Below are 20,881 nucleotides of genomic sequence, written 5' to 3' on the forward strand. Positions count from 1 at the left end.
AGCCCCTTCCCACAAATACAGAAGCAGAGGAAAACGATACACCCCCTGCGGACCTCCATCCCATCGTTGGTATTGCCTCCATAGAAAAGGAATAAATAATCATGCTGCTCAGTCCATCTGTTTGCTGACCTGAGAACTGGTTCTGCACCTGGCAGAAGCGCCTGTCCTGCAAAACTAGCTCCCACCTCCCATACAGGAGGCCCTGTGGACAGAAAGAGCTCAGGTTCTGTGAGGAATTATGATAGAGACAGAGAGTGACTGGGCTGCATGCTGGAGCCTGCGATATGTGCAGAGCTACTTAATGAAACGACAGCCCTTGTTTTGCAAAGGAGCTAATGGCCTTGACAAGAATCATGGTTTCTATTCAAGAGGCCCAAGTAACGAGTCTGTAATTCACTCGCCAGGACTGTCATATTCACAAAATGCATTTGTTAGAAGCTGCATTGGGCCAAATGTTTAATAAATTCAATAATCTCCCCACTAAATGCATTAGCATTGCCAAGCTATGATCTTGATAGATCGTGGTAGTTGCCCTTAAGCAATTAGTACTAGGACAATTGCTCAGATTGAGCTGGAACAAAGCACTGGCACTTGGTAATTGGTTTACTCTAATGAGAGAAAGTATTTCCGAAGAGGATACAGGCAATAAAAGCTGAAAAATACAATTTATGGTGCAGTGACAAAACATAAACAGACCTTGCAAAATCAGAGTTCTCCAGCGCACGAGCACAGGTCCCATTTGCTGTGGTTTTGAGGCCTTGTCACAGAAAACCACACTTAGACATGTGCAAGAGATGTGTCACTACAGCACTATTAAAAATAGAATTATTATTCTGCCTTTCCATGAATAATTGAAACAAGTGCTCTGACTTCCATTTTTAGCTTCATTAAATAATGAGTCATGATGAAAATGGATGTTTAAAAGCAAACTGAGCTCCGTGGCTAAAGACCTACCAAGCAAAGGAGATGCCACGAACAAGTGGAAGCTGTGTGATGACCAAGGGAATGCAGAGGAGAGGAAAAAAAATTATTGCTCCCCGTCCAGGTCATAATTTCCTTTGTCTCTGCTAAGCAGGTGTAGAACACTACCTGCTCACAGTTCTCACTGTAACGGTGGTTCCTTAGACCTCTGTTCCCAGACAGAAACAAACCACAGACTGGGTCGTTGCTGGCTATTAATAAAGCAGAGGAGACTGCAGAAAGGAGAAGGTTATTCCTACACGCACAAATGCTTCCTTTTGCCCAACATGTATAATTGAATTATACATCTGATTAAATCAGAAAATAGAAAAATCTTTGGATGTGCAACACTCCATGCTCGGTACCTGAACTCCAGTTCAGCACTCACCTCACTGCCAGCTATAATACAGCAATTAGTTCCAGCAAAACTATATTTGCTTATAGAACTAATTAGAGATCAAGAAAGTGGCTCACTTTTGATAATTACATGGTTGTGTCCCATCTATCAGCCACTGTTAAATTGTTGTTATATTAATGTAAAGCTTATAATCATGGCTGTTCCAAATTGAATTGAGTGTTCTTGCCAATTCTCCAATGCTATTAATTTACATAAAAGCCTCTGGAACAAAAATTAAAATGATATACATCTTTCCAAGAGTTTCATTTAAAACAAAGCTAAATAATAAGGAAATTATATATCCTTTTCTCTTTTCCTTTCACATTCTTAAATTTACTAAAGTTAATGGCCAAACAATCATCGAAATGTGCCTGAAACAGACTTATTCAGAAGTGTTATACCAATAGCTCATTTACATGTACAGTGATTCATTATTCAAGACATTAATAATATAAACAGCCTGTTTGCAAACCGGTGGAGATTCCAGATGATGCTGCAGGAGGTCAGAGAGATTTCTATTCCCTCAGTCATCTGCACATAAATTGCGCTCCTTGTTTTATTTTAGGCATTTGCATTTTCATATAAAGCACTGATGCTGATACAGACAAATCTGACCGAGTCTTCCCTGCTAAAGAAAGAAAATCTACATCCTACCAATCTATAAACCTGCCACAGATCAAATTTAAGCTGGTCGCACTATGTTTTTTTCAAAAAATAATACCATGAATCACAGAAACAGGCTAAAAATACACATGCCTACAAAATCATGATGGTTATTAACGAGGAACTCCCTTAAAGCTGAGACAACCGCTCCCCAGACTGCCTGGTAAAAGGCAGATGCAGACCAAGCGTAGCTGCTCAGCTAACTGCGGCTCGGGGCCTGGGCTCCACCAGGTGTGCTGTGTTCCCACTTCAAATAATCGGGCCTACACACCTTTCTGGATGGGAAGACAGCGAGTTCACGTGGTGTCCGAGCACAAATTCATGTTTCTGTTCATGCTCGACAAAGCTCACGTGTGCTGCCGGTCCATCCAGCAGCGCTCGCCCTGAGCTCCGGCCTGCCTCCCGTCCCCGCAGAGGATGGATGCAGCCAACAGCACGGCTCAGAAGGGTGAGAATCACAGAAGCCATCACGTCGGTGTGCTCTCATGGTTACGTTTCACATCACTGGATTGACGTAACCGTTACGGTGGGGTCTGTCCTTTCATTTCCAGGCTGTGTGAGTGCTAAGGCAGAAGAGCTGCTTTACATCCTGCTGCTGTTCAAGCTGACAGAGGAACGGGGCCATCTCCTTCGCTGATGTTTACACTGGATTTACACGAGGGTATAAATAAATCTGTTTTAATGCTTTAGTGCTTCTCCGTGCCGCCGCAGGGCCGAAGTTAAGAACACGGTCAAAAAGTGATGTGCCTCATAGTGTGTCCGAGCAAAAGAATTAGTCAGAGTGGGACCAGTAGGCAATTACTGACCCAGTCCCCTCTCATGCTGCAATCTACTTAATACACAGCCCATTTTACTCTACAATTCTTTCTACTTCTCTGCTCTGATATTTGTGACTTCATCTTATTCACGCTGAGCTTAAATACTCACTAGAGTGGAAGTTGTTTTCACTCAATTGTCTCAGAGCAAAGCTCCCCCACCACACCTGCCTTATTGCAGGAAACCGAGGGCGCGAGGGGAGGGAGGAGTGACCTCAGCTAATGAGTGAGCTTTAGGAGGTCCTCTGAATCATTTCCTTCCACTGTCTCTAAATTATTATTCCCTGCAACCTTTGGAATTTCTGCTCTTTCTCCTGTAATAGCCTTACCCAAGGAGGCAGCGGCTGTGCACACGCGGAGCACAGGGGTGGCGGTTCAATACCACGGATCAGCTTGCATTAGGCTCCCATCTGTGCCAGTCCCATGCACAGTAACGAACACACCCGCAGCTCGCTCCACTTCCCCTTCGGAAACGTTCACGCCTGACCTTCTGGGTTTTTGCCACGGATGGACACTTAGCAAAATTCTAATGAAAAAGAAATACTTATGCATACATTACCACGCTTATACATTCACCATTTACATCAGTGTTATGGTCAGTGAAACAAATGACTTTTTTTGTGGGAGGATCAGTTCTGGACAGGCAGCACTTTTAGTATTCCGTCCATTATTCCTACAGCTTTTCTCTTACGTGGGTTTAAGTGAGTACAACCCCACTGAACAAAAAGCATGGGACTGAAAGCTTGATGGCAAACCACAGGTGCCACCTCCTGCGTTTTTAGGCAGCACAGACGTACTCAAGGCAAGGCAAAAAAAAAGAAGAGGATCGCAGAGAGGTGAGGGCACGGAGCCACTGCAACCTCCTCCAGCTGCAGTTCTGAGCTCCTGCATCAGCAGGGGCAGACCCACATAGCACAACATTAAGAAGTGGAAAACAACCTGTGGCTTTACCCTTTCTTTTTTTTTTTCCCCCCAGGAAGTATTTGCCTACTTTAAGAAAACTCACGACAAAGTTCTACACAAGAAACTCGGTGTTAGCAAACACAGAGCTTCCTCTGCGCTGCAGAGATAATTCAGTTTCCGTGAACAAGCTGTCATTTGGACAAATGCTGGGATATGGGACTCCATAATATATGTATTTACACAGGAGAAATAGGATGTTAGTGCAGACAGGAGTATTCACTTTTCATTATTTGCAGTTTGTAATCTGTTATTCATTAAAATTTCAGCCAGCCAAGCACACAGTGGAAATGCAAAAGCATGTGACTTAGGTGAGCAATCACACACTCTAAACAGCCTGAGTAAACAGCTCAAACCCCACCAAGTTCTCAGCACAAACTCCTCCGCAAAGGCAGGAGAATTAAGCGCTACGCGTGGATTCACAGGTCACCAGCAGGATGGTATCGCAGCATGCGGCACTTCTTTCACAACTTGAATTCCTGCAGTCTGTCCGATCACAGCCCTGTGTGCTTCACCAGAGGTTCAGAAGATTGCTTAAACACAACCCAAAAGTTCGAATTTCAGAGGAGGTCCCGGGTTCCCCACCAGCGAGGCCCTTGGTGTTAACCACTAGCGGTTATTTTATGATTGGCCTGAGACTTGATTTAACGTTACCGCATTGGATTGAGTGCCTGGTGAGCTTTGGGAGCTGCAGGGGTTGCAGCCGTTACTGAGTTAATCACTGCTGACACTACTTAAATCTGGGATTGGTAAAGACCACTGGTCAAGAGCATTTCCTTCACCTTCCTCGTTCTTGTGTCCTCCAGTCTCCTTCATGCTCAGATACTTTCTCCACTATATATGACACGCATTTATGCTATCATAATATAGTTCATCGTGCGCATGTTTGCACTCGGTATGCTTTCTACTGAACGCGTTGTACTATGAGCCTTCTCTCTGTGCTATTTACATGCACGCTTTTGATGTGACCCACTGTCTACCATTCTCCTTTACGTTAAAAAATCTGGATACTGAATGATGCAGAGAGAAGCAGAAGACGTTGCAGGGACCGAGTTTCTTCCAGTGTTGCCATAAATCAGGAGCGAAATCTACAGAGCTACACTGGTATAACACTGACCAAGGTGAGTCTACACATTTTTATTTAAATCACCTCTCTTCACACCCTCTCCAAACCATCTTCGTCTCATACCTTTGTGTCCAGCTCCCTAGCAGCCCCGCTTCGCTCTGCTCCAAAAAGTTGTTAGCATAGGGGTGGCCGTGGCTTGGATCTAGCACGTATTCCACACACATGTAATGAAGAAAACAAATCCTTCAGTGTAACTCCTGACCTCCAACTCTTCAGACACACACACAAACTAATTTATCTTAATGGCAGAGTGCACGACAGAAAGTATACTAAATTGATGACTGTGACCCTCAACGTCATACAGAAAAAAAAATGTATTCTGTGAGACCATGCATCCTGTTTACAGCCAACGTAATCCCATCAGACCCTCTCTCGGTTCCCCAGACCTAAGAGAGTACAAGCAGAGCATGACCAGTAGTAACTGGGCATCCATTATTTCTTAAACGTTTATCCCCCAGGGACGATGCTAAACACCACACATATACCAAATATCATGTGAGCTGCTTGACTAACTCAAAAGAATCTCCTACCGCATGTTTTCTGTCTGGAATTACAGAGGGTTTCTTTGTCTTGCTCCTTTTTTCAGCGGTGAGGATTTTACCCAGCCTGTGCTGCCAGCAACCTTCCCCACGAGAAGGAGGGAACCAGTCTCCTCGGCCAGCAGGACCGGTTTGTGTCTGTGGGGAACTGAATGAAATCAGTGCCAGCCTCGCTAGCGATCTGCCCCAAGGTGGTGCTTTAAAATAACGCCCTTTCTGCCACTCCAGCTGCATAGACGTTCCCTTCCTGAGCCTCGCCACCGACTGCTAACAGGCACTACGATGCTGGGTGACATTTATATCTTTTTCACGGTCTAGCACAGTTGTTCAAGGAGACGAGTTGACTCAGGAGACAGAGGGCAAATAGATCTGAGCATAACTTCTTTGAATTTCCGTGTATTTATTACCTTCCCATTCAATACGGGAACGGTCAGTGGATAATTTATGGTTTCATACTCAGAAATAAGTTCATACTAATGCAATAAAAGGCTTGGAGCACCAGCAGTTCTAATAAAGTGAGAATTAACAGTGGAACAGAATAAAGAGGGGAAGGAGAAGAAGAGAGTCATTAAATCAATAACTCCAAGGCCTGGCTGAGATGTGCTCAAGTCAATAATATCATAAAGTTTTATACTGACTGTAAGGTGGGAAAATGTTATCATCTGGGGAACGTGATGACAGAACCATTTAGGTCTAATATATTCACCAGTAATGGGAGCAGGAGAAATTGTTCTGGGATCTAGAACTCGGCTGGGAGAGTTGACACGGTGGCAGCTACTGTCTGCTGGAAGAGGATCCTCCCCCAGTGTAAGGAAAAGGGTCATCACACAGAAAAGCTCAAAAGGCACCCATTTAGGGTGATGCCTTGGCTTTCCCTGACGTATTCCTGGGACTGGAAAGAACTGGAAGTGGGAAGGATAGAGAAGAAATTAGCTCTGATGTGTTCACACAAGAATGCAGAGGCTGTAACAACTCGCATATTACAGAAGCGTGATACATATTGAAAAAATATCAATTTTTAAAGCAGAACATTAAGCCTGCTCTAACATAGGATCAGAGAGAACAGCTGCATGTTAGTCATAAAGCAGCAGGTATTGACACCACCAAAAACATCTTATTAAAAGTCCAAATAACTGAAAATGACAGAAATCCCCTGAAGTCAGCCTGTGTACCTGGCTACCCACCACCGCTCTCCTCTCAACAAGCAGGTGCTTGTGCCGGTTCACCCGCTCCCCCTGCCCAAGCGGCCACAGGAGCACAGCTAGGTCACTGCTTTGCTCAGCAAAACGTGGGGCTAAAGAGTACGGCAGCGCAGCAAAGCCTACTCAGACTTTCCCAGGGACATGGAAGACAGGAAAAATCAGATATTAAGCAATTATAAAAAGGAATTAAAAATTTAGAGCACATTTTACTCTTCTACATTCCAAAGAAATTAAAAATAACACAGTAGGAAGGGTATATTGAATCTCAGTGATGCAAGAAAGCACAAAACGACAGCAGAATACAGAACAGCGGTACTAACCATGGCATGGCAGTGAGCTCCGTGAGGAATTATCTAGGGCCAGCTGCGTGGCAGGGGGAGGGATCCCTGGAGCAGAGCAATAGGCCCATACCCTCACCCCTCAGCACAGTACCTTACCTTCCCCAGGTGAAGGAGAGCCATACCCAAAGCTGCTGCCCACATAAAGGCCTTAAATAGAGCTCCAAGACAGCCTGGTTTAATTGTTGTCAATAGGGAACAGCTTTCTGCAGTTACAAATGAACCTACTGGTTCCTCTTCCCCTCTTGACTTCAGGTGCCCATGTGTCTGAGCAAATCAGGCAGGAAATGTTTTCCAAACAGGCTTGGAGTCACTTACAGGTATTTCACTTTCTGTGTCTGTGTTTCAGCATTTGGTCTTAAAGCACTCAGGAAAATTTGGTCTTAAAGCACTCAGGAAAATTTAACTCCTTAAACTCACCCCTTTTTTTTTTTTCCCACGCCCATGCAATTGATGTAATTGCAGTGCTTTACTCTGACCTGTTAGCTTGAACCAAAAGGGCCTTGTGCACGAACCAAATCAGACACCACATCATTCCAGTCGTAGCAAAGGCGTCTACCCACTTCTAGACCAGCAATGATGTTGATAGTAATAGCTATCGCATCATAAAGTACTGAAAGGAAGGAGCGTTTTACCTGCTGCTATATTCTATCTCAGTCACTGAGGTGTTGAAAGCAGAAGCGGTAATTGTTTTAACCACGTATTATAGCTATTGCTTCCCTGCAAACAGCACACACAAGGAAATGGGGAAGAGGAAGAGCCTACTGTGTCTCGCTTTTATATACCTCAGAAAATTATTGCACAGCTAATAAAATGAGGGTGTCCTACACAAGCTCCAATATTGTATAAATCATGAATAATACATCAGGCAAAAATGAGAAACTGCAATGGAATCAAACCTATACGGAAATAAATAAAACATAGCAGCAGAGCTGCAATCGTGTTAGCTCTGTTGATAAAATGTGTGTTTGTTTTTGCGAGGGGAGGCGGGAGGAGATTTCTCTCGTAAACTACTGTAAAAGCATTAATAACAATAACAATGAGACCTACGTGGCAAGCCAAGAAAAGGGGTAATTAGCAAATAAGCACCCAGTTCAAAGCCATGTGGTGGGGAAAGCAGGAAGATGGAAAACGCAATGAAACAATAACTTTAAAGAGGTGTCACAAATGAATCTTTGGGATGGATCGGAATAAACACCCTGCCTCGCAGAGCACATCCGAACCGCACATTGCACTGTCTCCCTCATTTTAATTTTGTGTGTGCAGTTGTTCTGTCTGAGGAAATCAGAGGGAATTTGGAGACAGAAATTGGGTGCAATCTCAGTTCTTATTGCAGGGTAAGCCCAAGGTTAAATCCCAGCCTTGCTTCCCCCAGAGGGATTCTCCCAAGGCCCTGCTGGGACTGCCGGCACCCTGCTGCAGGAGAAGGCGCCTGCCTGGGGACAAACCTTTACTTCCCTTGCAGGTAAAGAGGAGAAATCAAAGGGGACGGAGCTGGATGCACGCTTACGGCACTGTACAGGAATCTGCCACAGACTCCCTGCGAGGTCCCCGGGAAACGGCTCAGTCGCCCTGTTCCTCATTTTCCAGCTCACTGAGGTTGGAGCGATGCTAACGCCGCACTCCTGTTGTTGGTCTGTGGTGCCCGCTTCAATTACAGAGGGTTTGGGGCAGAAGCTGTCTGATGCCATATGCACTGCGTCGGGTACGCCTTCGCCTGGGCAGAGCTCCAGGCACTGTGTAAAAATGGGGACAACTGCCTTCAGAGCACCCACTGCCCCAGGATCCGAGGAAGAGACTGAACTCCATACTGGAAAAAGACTTCAGTTTTATTTTATTTTATTTACCAGGCTGATTGCCAGGGAGCAGATTCAGGGCAGTCCATTTCAGTGGTTGTAACCAATGGGTCGCAGCATGGCTGAAGCAATGAAGGGGGCACATACCCAGGTGGGAATTAAAAAAAGAAAATACAAGATCACGGTCTAAGTTTGAAGTCACACTTTGCAGACAGATGGAAACCTAACACGTACAGATTTGGCTGTAAGTCAATTCACAAAGCTTGCAGATAGCCATCTATTATTTAAAAGACCATGTGAAATCTCGATGGACACTAATGACTAGTGATGGCCCTTTATGCCTTTACTGATGAGATCCACAATCAGAAGTAAACTAAAAACTGTGGAAGTGAGTAACGTGCTGCACATAAAGCAGGTTAGAATTGTGGAATAACGCTCCACAACAAAGACCAACTGGAACAAACACTGCAGAGACATTTTTCATTATATGTATTGTTTTAGAGGTTTAGCAAATCACAATATTTATGTATTTTTTTCTTCTACATATTTTTCCACACCTTCTATCCCTGCTCCTTTTTTCCTATCTTAATGGAACAAAGTTCCACCCAAAAAGGGAGCTTCGGTGGGGTTTGGTAACGTACACATAAGCTAAGCTCGGCAGAACCAAAGCATGAAGGTGTCACCATGCACATTTGATGGGACTCCAAAAAAACCTTCAGCGACAGACTCCGCTTTAACAATTCCCTGTAACAATCCCTACGTTTCGAAGTAAATCTCTTACCCCTAAAATTACTATTAACATTTTATGCAAATTGGATGCATCCCTCTTTAAGGTTCAAAGTAATCTATGCATATCTTTATATTACTTCTCAGAGCCATTAGCCAAGATGAGTTCATATTTTTATTCCCTTTGCATGCTGAATGTACTTTATTTCTTTGGGGTGGCAGCTTTTATTATTAAAGTCAGCAAAACTTGATGAATCCTATTACCTAGCGTTCTCTGTTTTCTCTGTTCCAATTGCACATGATTTATGAGCTAAAATCAAAGTTTGGATTTCTAATAGTGGCATGTTTTTCTCTCATCTTCTTTGCATTTTCCTCTGAATGGGAACAGAACTCAAAATAACTGATCAAAATAACTGATTATTAAAACAACAACAAATAAGTTACAGTGATTTTCTGAATCTTTTGACCAAAATACGCTCCTATATTGTCTTTAAAGTTTGAGCTCATCAAAGAGAAGGTTTAGCTTCTTGCAAAGCAGTTAAGGGATGACTTGATAGCAATCGTGAAGCACCAACAGGGAGCACAGAAATACGATAGCAGCTGACAAAGCCAGCCATAAAAGCTGAATGCTGAGGTTACATAAATTCAGACGGAAAAGATGCTTCCACTCCTCCTTTTTTTTTAAATGCAGATATCTAATCTTTGGCACACTATACCAGTACTACTTGTAAATTTTGAGCACAGATCCTGTCTGTAAAGCAGGAACTGATTTAGAGAAGTCCTGTAGGTTAGGAGCTACTTGCTGGCTTTAAAAATAAATGGACTTGTTTTCTTATAAACATATTAAATCTGCATGTCCAGTCTCCCACTCCATCTCGCAGATATGATACAAATTCACTGACAGTGTGGGTTGGGGTTTGTCCCCAAATCAACACGCTGCAATAAAGGGCAGTTATGTGCCTGTTTCCCCTCCTGAGAGAACGCTGGCATTTCCCTCAACCATTCTGCAATGTTTTACTGATCAGGACGCCCTCCCTGAATGCACATACTCCAGCCACCAGGGTTCTGGTCCTGTTGCACGTGTGCAGGTACCACCAGGGTAGAAACAACCACAGTATCAATGACTACAAAGACTGGGTAGGTTTTCTGTGCTTATGGCCCCTGCAACGGTCAGTAAAGAACCTGATTTTTCACTTCACCTGTGTACAAAGAGCTGCAAACTTCATTAGAGAAGGATGTGAAACCATACAGTGTTAATCAAGCTCAAGGGAAAGATACCAAGGTGGGACTCCGAGGTCAGAGCCACACCACAGTAGTGTCAGCTGCGTACCAGCAGGTGCATTTATGCTGTGGCCGCCCTTCAGTGGAAGTCTGCCCTCTGGAAGCCTTACAGAATCCCCTATAAATATTCACAAGTTGAATGCTGCAGCAGGCAAGAGCCTTTAATTTAATTTTGAAGGCTGCACCAGACCGAGCTTTCCAAACATGATGGAAGGGAATGGCTCTCCTGCCAAAGCAGCATTGCTGCTGGGTTCTAAATCCCAGCTGCAAGACCACAGTTCAGGGAGCATCAGCGAAGCTGAATCCTCTCAAGCCGCACAGGCCATGCACCTCCCCTCTGCTGGGCCCTCGCTTATCTCATTCAGGATAATGGGTACTCAAGAGGTTTGGCACCTTGAGATTTAAACATTTGCTATTTATATTCTGGCAGCACACAGGATCCTGAACTTTGCTGAGGTTTTTATCCTGGGAAGAGCTGTACGAACACATAATAAGAGTTCTTCCCTACCCCAAAAGCCGCGAATGCAAATATTCAATAGATAAAAGGCAAAGACAAAAGCACCACAAAGTGAGAGCATTTGCCTGCGGCCAAAAGTAGATTTGGGGGCATATGTAGGAAGTGAACTCCTGTGCTTCTCACCAGCTCAGGCAGGCTGCCTCCCCAGCTGCTGCTAACACGCGGCTGCTTCAAAGACTTCAGCTTCGTTCTGCTGCTGCTAGCACCGGTGAGAAGCCGTGTTCAGCAAGTTAGGCTAATATAAGATCAACGTGAAATGCAGAGCAAGAGGAAAAAAAATACACTAGCAACAATAAAAAGGGGGTATTAACCTGGAACAGTTAAAATAAAATATATATTTTTTTTAAAATCATCTTATTTACCTTCTTCTATTCAGTGAAGTTTAATGGTCAGCTCTCTAACTATCCCAAATGAACTACCCGGGGCAGAAGTGAATCGAAGAGAAACTGCTGATAGTAGTTTTCCCTTTATAGGAAACGCAGAATGCATTTGGGTTACAAGAAATACCAGACAGGCTAAGATCAGGAAGCATCCCATATCCAGCCTTAGCCAGAAGATAATGCCTGTAGACAGGACATGGAAAGGAACTAGGTCTGACCAAAGCTTTTAAAGAGGATCGAGCCTGAGAAAAATCTTGTACAGCCTTAGGACAGTGAACCCTGGCAATGGCCTAATAGATCTTCAGCTAATATTTATGGGCTGTTGCTCTCAGTGGGGAGATCTGTGGCACAGTATGGGCTTACAGCTCTGAGCAGTAGTCCTGGGCCAGCGCGTACAGAAAGCTCAAGTGCAGATTAAGATGATGGATGGCAGAGCACAGTGGCCACGTGGAGACACACAGAATGTGAAACAGATCCAAAATAGAAGTTGGTGGGTGGTTTACTAGCAAAGGAATGTGTACTTTGAGTTATAGTCACCTACAGAACAATTTCTTAGACCAAAGACAACACAGATGGAAACCATAAGCTCGTAACACTCCTGCAGCTAGAGCAGGAAGCAAAACAATTTAAGCAATGCCACATCCCTTTTGGTCCCCTCGGATTTCTGCCTAGATTCATGCGGTCAGCGCAGGCTTGCTAAGCCTTTGCAGACAGCAGAGCCCTGCACCCTGTCACAAAGATTTCTTTGGCCGCTTCCTTCCAGCGTGTTATCCGGGCAAGATGTGCCTGGATATGCTATGGCCAGGCAGGAGATGTTTACCCATCTCCCCGTAAATTCAGGCTGTAACTCTGAAATCCACATACGAGTCAGGGGAAAACATGCTGATAGAAAATAAGAGGTTAAGAAGAAAGGAGAAACATCTCCATGTGGTGCAATTTCTTATGTTCTCTATTTAATGATTCAGATGCTGTGGCGTGATTTAGTATGAGTTGTGACTTCTCACATTTAATGAAGTGAAACCCTCTTGGCCCACTGTGAGATGTATGCAAGGATGAGAACCCAGTAATTTACAGCATTTGTGACCTTATTACAATGTACTTTTTGCTTGACTGCTCCTCAGGCCTAACAGGAGCTGTTATCAAGGGCTCTATGGAATATTGGTTGTTATTTGTAATTGGATATAAAAGAGCTTTATCCTTAAAAAATGTATTTTAAAGCGTAATTTTCAATAATTCTATGTTAACTTAAAATAAAGAACAGCAAGATGCTCTTTAAGACTCTAATGTTCATTTCATTGATGCTGATGAATGCTGCTCTTCACAGTGATAAACAAATAGTACAAGCTTTGGTAGACTGCCTTCTAAAGAGAAGCTAATTGTTCAGGCAGCCAGCATAAGAATAAACACCCTCCAGGGGACTGTTGACTCGCTCCTCACTTGAAATTCGTAGCCTGAAATGCCGCTTCCAAGTTCCTAATATTGCAATCCATACCTTGGTACCAATCAGGTGGATGTATCCCACAGTAAATATCAGCTTCTGAAACCTCATTAGAAAATACGTTAATTCTGCCAATTCATTTATGGCATAATCTTATGAACATATTACCAGTTATTATGCTTCCTACCTGCATTTGGTTTTCCCCTGGGGTCCACTTTAGGCTATTAGTCCTTCGAAACACAGACTATCCCTCCGCTGTACGTATGTACAGATCCCGACACTGGGGGGCTCTAAGCCCTCCAGTGCTGGAAGCCCTAACAGTTCCAGAAGCTAGAACATTTGCAGTGAAATAAATTTCTTCAAACCTGAAACATTTCATGCGTTTGTTTCAGCTAAAATTTTGCTGAAAGCTTTTTTAGCTTTATCGTCACATTAAGAGGCAGGAAGTCAAAAGGAAAAAGGGACAGATGATTTTGCTATAGGCAAGACAACATGTGAACATGCATTAGTGTTTGGAGTTCTTCCTCTCAGAATCACTTGGCATGACATTTATCTGAACTGACTCAGAATCATCTCTAAATCAGTCAGAACACAGAATTCTGAACGGAATCACTAGTCTCCATCAGGACAGAGATCCTGAGAGGGCACATAAGCCTTCATGAATTTCTAAGCCCAGCGAAGGGATTTATTTTGAATTGAATTAGAAACCTATCACCACCAAACAATGTTAGACAGCCTTAGCTGAGAATTTCTACCAAATCCAGCATTCACACCGGTGCTAACTGCTTTCCTGGCAGTGTCAGATGGTGCTTATGCAGCCTAATATACAGAGTTTTACTTCTGAAGTCCTACTACCTGGATCTCAACCTTGCTGTTAGGAAAATAAATTCACATTGATCTAACTTAAAACACTTTAAGTAAAGGCCGATACATTTAAGTTTAAGAGACACTATGCCAGAATCAGGTGACACAAGCTACTCAAACAGAAAAAATATCTGCATTAAGCTTCACAGTGCTTAAATGGAATGAGTTTAGTGCATTCCTGAAATGGGTTCATCATCTTTGTGGATTGAAGCAAGAAATAAGTACAGAAGTCATGCAAGAATAATGACCATGATCAATGAAATAAGATAAATTCTATACCGATTAGCAGGGAGAATTGACCAAGGTTTTTATCTGACACTTACCCAGTTTATTATGGAGGTTGGCATCTTCAGACCAGACTAATGTCACCTCACAAGAGGTAGTAACAGCTGCACTTGATCTTAAGAGGTGAAAAAAGATAGTATCAGGCAGTTTCAGGATCTGTTCCTGAGCTTCGCCATTATCACTACACAGATAACAATGCTTCTCATCCTTTGTAAAACACTTATAAAGTTTCATGGGGGTGTATGAAACATTGTTACGCATAATATTTTTTTTCATAATAGACTGCAGTGAAGCAGCAAAAGGCTCTTTTAACAAGCACTGCTTTTCATATTTAGGCCCAGATTACACCATCTGCATCACAAAAGAGTCTGTATCTGCTGTTTCATTTTAGTCTTCGTAGCTTATCATGACAAAACAACAAGAGTTCAATTTAAAAAAACACATTCTTTGAACTTTTCTAATCCTTGCAACAACAATTTAACAAACGCTTTCATGTTTGCATCTATTGAGTTGTTATGAGTTTTTTTTGTGGGTTTTTTTTTCCCCATTTTTTATATCAGGTCACTCAGAGCTTTCACTTGATTGCTCTAGGAAACCAAACTGTTGCTACTCAATCTCTTTGCGGTGTTCCCTATAGCGCAGCCACTCAGGGAGCTATCAAAGCTCCAGTGGAGGGCTGATAAAATCAATCTGTTAAAATCACCTATACAATTTATTCTTCCTCTTTTTTTCTCTCTCCCTCTTTTTTTAAATAACAATGCCTGTTTGTTATCCAGCCACCCAAACAAAACAAAATCCCCACCTGTACTGTATTACCGCTTTGATAATGCAAGCCCTATTGCTATATAGAATGTTTGCTTTTAGAGATTGAAAATTCATCTGTTGTGCTTGAAGTGTTCAAGCTGTGGAGCATATTGCAAAGGCAGCTCACAAATAGCTGCGACTTTTTTTCCCCTCAGAAAAGCTTTCAGGGAGAAAGACTACTCAGATCATGTAAATCCAGCTCCCTGTTATGGCAGCTAACTGGGACAGGAGAAAACAAATAAGAAAAAGAAAGGTCTCTCAGTAACACGTTGGCCAGCCTCACTTTACTAACCACAACAACACACTCAAGAGATCCGCCCCATTCCTTTCCCGGACACCCCCAGATCCCTTGCAGGGTGTGGAGGCAGCCCAGCGCCTCCAGGCCCAGCCTCCCCACCACTCCCAGCCTCTGCTCCAGGCCTGCACCTACTGGGCCTGAGGGCCTGCAGGCCAGCAGCCGGGCCTTTCGCTTCCCTTACTCACCCTGTTCCACCAGATCTCGTCCAGCTGCTCAATTAACCATGCCTTTTTGTCTCAGAGCCTCTGCAACCGCAGCTTGAACACTTCACTTGCCAATTTTCAAGCCATCAGTCAACGCAAGGCTAGGTTCTGCACCGGGTGTGTGGTGTGCCCTCACTCTGTTAAATGCGTGAGGTGACTGCAGGAGCTACACCCACAAATACCCATGAAGCAACAGCCTTCCAAAAGGAGAATTTAGGACCACGAAGCTACCTTTGATCAGCTTATATTCACTGTCACCTGCAGAACATTTAATTCTCTGCTTAGTTCTTGCCTCAATCCACAACTTGCTAAAGACTTTGACAGCAGACAAAAGTGTAAACAAAACAAAACAAATAAACAAAAAACCCTGAAGTCATTACAAGTAAAATAAAAATAAAATTCAACTTCAGCATTAAGTAATGAATGGAACAGATAAGTGGTAAATTGTGCGATTTTGAGATCTTTAAATCAAGTTTATGTTTCTAAGGCATCCATTACAATCCTACCACAAGCTGCTGAATAATAGACATAGACCTGAGACGATAGTTACTGGTTTATATTTTGCACAAGAACAGCATAAGTGATAAGCTTCTGGGCTTAGGATCTTTAAATTTATTTAGAATGAGAAATCTGCAGGACCATCTAGACAAAGGCTGACTGTTGTTCATTTTATCTCTAATGCTTGCGATTCCATAGGTCCCTCATATAAAAGCATATTTATCGGGGGGAAAAGAAGCAAAATGTTCTACTCTGCTTTTCATTCTTGAAATTAAAAAAAAAAAAAAAAACAGATTTATAATAAACCAAACTGTGAAATGTCCTTCAGAATTCCAGAGAGCAGAGAACGATACCGTGCTCCAGACCAGAAGTGCCAACACTCCAGCACATGCCGAAGCATCTCATACCACTGAATTTCGGCCTGAAAGCCAGAGTCCAAGTGCAACACGCCAGCCTTCTGCTTCTGCTGGACAAGCAGCTGGTGAGCATAAGATTTAACCCCTAATAATTCATGAAGAAAGGAAAATAAATCAGGTGATATATTGGAAAACACGCTTCTATACCTGGCTTGTGAGGTACCTTACTTCATTTTTGCATCCCAGAAATGTATTATTTCTAAGCAGTATGGAAATGGGGACATAATAGCTCATCTCCTGATATTATACGAGGCAGGTTGGCTCTGTGAGAATATTGAAGCAAGATATCCCTTGTGTAAAGTAATCATTGAACTTTCATGGAACTACAGTTGCTTCCAGCAGCCCTGAATACAAGATTAGTGAAAGACAGGCCTCCAAAGACTGAAGTTGTGTGTATGAATACAACACTACCACAAAACTCCACACTGAAATGCCACAGTTTATGAGTAATCTTTTCCCCCTAATAGTCAGACTTAAATTGGCTTAATTGTATGGGATATAGCCTTAGCAATTTCCTTTTGTGATTTATAGGATTAAAACTTGTTTTCCCACTGGTAGCCAACGCTGCCTCTCATCCCCAGCTCCCATTTTGCTTAGGCAGAGTGATCTAGAATTATTAAAATTGGATTGTTCCCTTATTCCCATTAAACAAAAGGTGATTTGATACCAAGTGTTAAAATATTATTGCTTTATGATTCTCTCTGTCCATCAAAACTCCAGCCTGCACTGTAGCACAGCAGGAGCTAATCATATGTTAAGATTCAGTGCTGATATAAACAAAAAGGACATTCAGCCTTGCACTGGTTTGTCTTTAAATATTAAGATTTTTCTTTCCAATATGTGCTCTTTCTAAACAATACAGGTCAGCGGAGAGGTTGACTGAATGTCCTGTCCCGAGACTCCTACCTACAAGGAAAGTGATAACTGAACCACTCTCTATCCTCGCCATCACAGAACAAATAGGTCAGACAGACAGCACCGGGGACATGACAGAGCCTTGTTTGTGTGATATTAAAAGGAGACAAGTCATAATCAAAAGACATGCATGCAAGGCATGGTGAGACAAGGAAGCAAACTCCACAACAGCCTGACGGCCAGCACAGAGAGAAGTGGCATGGCAGTCCAGGAGGAAAGGAAAAATCAATCTTCTGGTGTGACATGATATTCCTTTGATCAAACTAATCTTTTCATACTTCTCTTTCCTTTTGTTGTTGCTGTGAACATCTTTTGCCTTTGGGGGGAAAAATGAACAGAGTCAAATAGATAAAAATTCTGGCATTTAAAATCAACCAAAGCACGAACTGGCTTAGGTGGAAATGGAAATAAGCAAGCCTGAGCTTAACTCTGTATTGATTTGACACTCAGTCCTGAAGCCTGTACTTCTGAAGCCATTTTGTGGAACTATGAGAAGAGGAACTTCCTATTTTAGGAGGGATGAAGGAAGCTGTGGATAGTAGACTCTTTGGACTCATCCTCATTTCCTTCCCTCACATCATATGAATAATTTCCAGGGAGGACAAATCTGAGTCAGAATCTCCTGATGAACACAGACAACTGCTTCATTTTTTTTCTTCCAGAGAGAACCATAGGTCAGTTTTGAGTGAAACAAATTACATTTCTAAGGGTCTGACAAGATATGTCCACTTGCTTACCTTCACTAAATCAGGTGATGGCTCCTCGAAGTCCTTAGAAGTCATGCAACACAAATTCCCAAACTCCTAAAATCTCATCTTCAAAGATTAAGTACTTATAAGCCTAAATCTAACTGTACCCATACTTAGTTGATATCATATGCTCAAATCCTACTGAATGCATTCATAAATAAGGAACAATTATTAAGATTTTTATGAATATAACATACAAGCTATAACAGTAAGAAGACATTTCTAGATGGGAAGATCTCTACAGGGTGAATTCATTATGTTAGTGGAATACTCTCCCATGGGAAGGTGCTGAGGTTCCTTCACTAGGTGCACTCAAGAGAAAATTCAATTTAAAGGTGAACTACAAAGGTTTTGCTGAAAATTAAAAACTCACTCATAAGATCCCAAGAGGCAGAAACCAGGCTGTAGATGATACTTAACTATATCATTATGGATGGATTTTATTGTCTAAAAGACAGCTATCCATTTAAGATTTCAAAGAATATAGTCCAATTTTCTTTCTTCCACCACTGAAATGGCATCAGATGTTAACAAGAGGGATGCTACTAATTTTTACCCTCTCAGAAGCATCAGACCCCCAAAAAAACATGTGGAGAGCAGCTTTACCATTTCTCATCTGTGACATTCCGTTTAACTACCGTGACACAGAACAATACAGGTGCTATTTCTCCTTTTTTGTCAAAGTCTTATCACAAAAAAATGCACTAATACTTCAAGTGTTGTATATTCCAGGAGCTCTAGCATGGGAGATAGGGCTACTATGACCTTTTCAGTATTCTGTATTGTGACTTGCTGTAGTCCTTCTACTCATTTCACCGTTTTACAGCTCCAATGAGACACATAGCAGGGTGGAATGGCCATCCCAATCAAAATATGAAATGATGAAAGGTCAGAATAGTAAAGCACCTGAGAGTATTTCAGGGAATTCATCTGGGCATTAAAATTCAGATGCATTCCCTGTGTCAAAGTCTAATGAGAAAAGAAAATGGTAGCCTATAGATTCGCCTTTTGTAGGAGCCAGAAGTGAATTTTTGTGCATAGACATACACATCTAAACAAATGCACAGACATGACACAAACCTGTATATGTGCCTGCACAAAACATGTAAGTGTGTCTTCTCAAGTAAATCACAAAACAATTAAGTTTATGAAGCTAAAAACAACATGATTTTTTTTCTTAATGCTCTGCCAGCTGCAATGAAGATGATAATTCCCCCAGCTCATCACTGTAAGCATTGCCAACCCAAATTCAATGAAGGTACACTGATTTGTGCCAACTGAAGATTTGGCTTCCAGTAACTGCATAAATTTACTTCAGCCTTATTTGACATAAACCTCGAACCTGTCCTAAACCCTTGAAATTCCTGCAGACCTCTTCCCCTAACCATAACAGCACACATTGCCTGCATAGGAATCAGCAAAGTAACTCACAGCAATATAATGCTGTTGACTTAAACAGCAATACTCCTGATTTACATCAGTATCATTGAAAATGGAGTTCATAGGCTCCATGGTTTTTTGTTTGGTTGGTTGGTTGCTGTCGTTTGTATAAGCTACAGTAGTAGAGTCGACTGATCAGTAGTGCAATAAAGAATAATGACAAAAACTATTAGGAAACAAATGAGTGAGGATGGAGACTGGCTTCACATTTAGGGCACGGCACCTGTAACTATAGGTGCCTGTATCTATGGTGCCAATAACCATACTGTTTTCCTGCCACCACTTTTTTGCCATTGTTATTTTAACTGCTGTGTTTTCAGGCTAGGAGAGCTGCATATCACCTTTATGTATAGTGCCACGACTCAGTTTGGGCTTCCCAGGTTTTTCAAATTAATAATAAAAGAACTGGTATTTACCAGAAATGTTCTTCAAAAATTGAAGGAAGCTAATATCAGAGCTCAAGATGAGCTCGTGAGCTGATGCATAAAAATAATCTAATCTTGGCAAATTAAGACAATAAAGAGCAATGTTAACTACGCTTTAGATATTCTGTTTGATAATCTGCATTAAGAACAACATTTTTATTCTGATATACCTGCAGTTCTTCTTACAAACTTCCTTGTTAAAACAATCACAAGTGAGAGTAAATAAGAAGGTAACTAACAGAATTTTCTTGATTTACTTTTCATTTTTCTGAAGCTGTTGTTTATTCAAGTACTTATATGTAAGGCTAATTTTTGAAACCTTTCTGCTGAGCAGTTTTAAAGCAGTTCTAAATTTCTTATAATTCTTGTAAATTTAATTTCAGAATTGGGGATGTTGTTAATACCAGAATATCTTATTAGCAATAAAAGTATATTACCTATAATTGAATAGCTCCTCAATTAACAAGTTGGAGAGCCAGCAAAAACAACCAATTCTGTCTGATGCATCCACAGCAGGAGGCATTTGAATTACCAGCAAGTCAATTAGCATACATCTATCCAAATGATAAATAAGTATATAAAATGTGCAAGAATGAAATAAGCAAATATTAGCTCCATGCAAAATGAACGCAGGAAAGTAAGAAAATGGAGAAAAGTCCTTTTCAATATATAATCTCTATTTGAAGGTAGATTGTAGACAAAAATGGAAAAGGCACAGGTATTAGTGTGCAATACTTTGAAGCCTAATTGCGTTAGGAGCATACAAAGGATGCAGAGTGCAGCAGTCAGCAGCAAAGGATCAGATCTTCTCGTCCTGAGTTAACTAACCACCTTGTCTTTATCTTT

The 20,881-nt window shown here is 42.0% G+C and overlaps 2 long non-coding RNA genes across 8 annotated transcripts; both read right to left on the reverse strand.

Moving 5' to 3' along the window:
- Positions 1–1,210: 1,210 nt before the first annotated feature.
- LOC106044407 (uncharacterized) lies at positions 1,211–7,387 on the reverse strand. 6 transcript variants are annotated; one of them, XR_001212254.3, is made up of 4 exons: positions 7,100–7,122; positions 4,985–5,063; positions 3,165–3,361; positions 1,211–2,665 (listed from the first exon to the last, which is right to left on the reverse strand). It is a non-coding gene; the product is annotated as an uncharacterized lncRNA (long non-coding RNA). The 6 variants fall into 6 exon arrangements; XR_007157995.2 differs by lacking the exon at positions 7,100–7,122 and adding an exon at positions 6,633–6,816; XR_007157994.2 differs by lacking the exon at positions 7,100–7,122 and adding an exon at positions 6,167–6,549.
- Positions 7,388–11,171: 3,784 nt separating this feature from the next.
- LOC106044409 (uncharacterized) lies at positions 11,172–16,048 on the reverse strand. 2 transcript variants are annotated; one of them, XR_007157997.2, is made up of 3 exons: positions 15,384–16,048; positions 14,326–14,402; positions 11,172–11,785 (listed from the first exon to the last, which is right to left on the reverse strand). It is a non-coding gene; the product is annotated as an uncharacterized lncRNA (long non-coding RNA). The 2 variants fall into 2 exon arrangements; XR_001212263.3 differs by having other exon boundaries at positions 15,575–16,044.
- Positions 16,049–20,881: the final 4,833 nt, after the last annotated feature.

This window comes from Anser cygnoides, chromosome 26 (assembly GCF_040182565.1).
Source record: "Anser cygnoides isolate HZ-2024a breed goose chromosome 26, Taihu_goose_T2T_genome, whole genome shotgun sequence".
Classification (NCBI taxonomy): domain Eukaryota; kingdom Metazoa; phylum Chordata; class Aves; order Anseriformes; family Anatidae; genus Anser; species Anser cygnoides.